The sequence below is a fragment of the Cucurbita moschata genome, unplaced genomic scaffold (genome assembly GCF_002738365.1).
Source record: "Cucurbita moschata cultivar Rifu unplaced genomic scaffold, Cmos_1.0 Cmo_Scf00213, whole genome shotgun sequence".
NCBI lineage: Eukaryota > Viridiplantae > Streptophyta > Magnoliopsida > Cucurbitales > Cucurbitaceae > Cucurbita > Cucurbita moschata.
In genome coordinates this window covers 25,265-26,221 of record NW_019268729.1, presented here as the reverse complement: position 1 = coordinate 26,221, position 957 = coordinate 25,265, and the positions used below count along the sequence as shown (strand labels likewise).

At 40.8% G+C, this 957-nt stretch overlaps 1 non-coding gene across 1 annotated transcript; it reads right to left on the bottom strand.

Annotated features, from left to right (window-relative positions):
- Nucleotides 1–200: 200 nt before the first annotated feature.
- On the bottom strand, nt 201–283 carry TRNAS-GCU. Its single transcript has one exon. It is a non-coding gene; the product is annotated as a tRNA-Ser (tRNA).
- Nucleotides 284–957: the final 674 nt, after the last annotated feature.

Sequence of the window (957 nt, the reverse complement as noted above, 5' to 3'; positions counted from 1 at the left end):
AAGGTGTTGTATGTCTTTTAAAGTGTGCAACATTTATCTTTTTGTCGCAGTTCGATATCTTGAAACCTCTAAAATTAAAATTGGGTCGTGACACATCCAACATGGGTTGGAGATGGGAACGAAGCATTCTTTATAATAAGGGCCTAAATACCTCGTGAGGCAACGGGCCAAGGCCAGTACAAAAAGAAATATGAACTTTACGTCGCCTGAGAGATTTCGAACTCTCGCGGGGAAACCCCATGTACTTAGCAGGCACACGCCTGAACCACTCGGCCAAAGCGACTTTTTTGTTTTAGGAACAAATCTCGAAGAGGCACTACGGACAACAAAGGAAGTTGTTTAAAGAGGAATCAGTTAGAACTTTGAGACCTACACAATTGTTACTGCACAGTAAACGGTAAGCCCGAACATCTTATAGACCAAAGGAAAGTCGTGGAAACCCAGTAAAAGAATGAAGCGACGGAAGCCTACAAGTAGGTTGGTTACTAAGTAGATTTTTATACTCACACCTTTCTCCTTTCCTTGTTCAGTTACTGGGCAAGGTGGGGTGATTCACTAGAGCTCTACTATCACAAAACGGTTTCGACAAGGTGTGTATGTTAGATGTATTCGACCTGGGACATCAACTTGTCGTTTCATTTTGTAAGTTGATTTTGAATTCTTTTTGTATCCCATGCCCTTTTTCCGTTTGTAAAGAACTTGAAATTTATGTCGAAGGTGTTGTATGTCTTTTAAAGTGTGCAACATTGATCTTTTTGTCGCAGTTCGATATCTTGAAACCTCTAAAATTAAAATTGGGTCATGACACATCCAACATGGATTGGAGATGGGAACGAAGCATTCCTTATAATAAGGACCTGAATACCTCGTGACGTAACGGGCAACTGAGGACAATATCTTTTAGCGGTGGCCTTTGGCAAGTACAAAAAGAAATATGAACTTTACGTCACCTGAGAG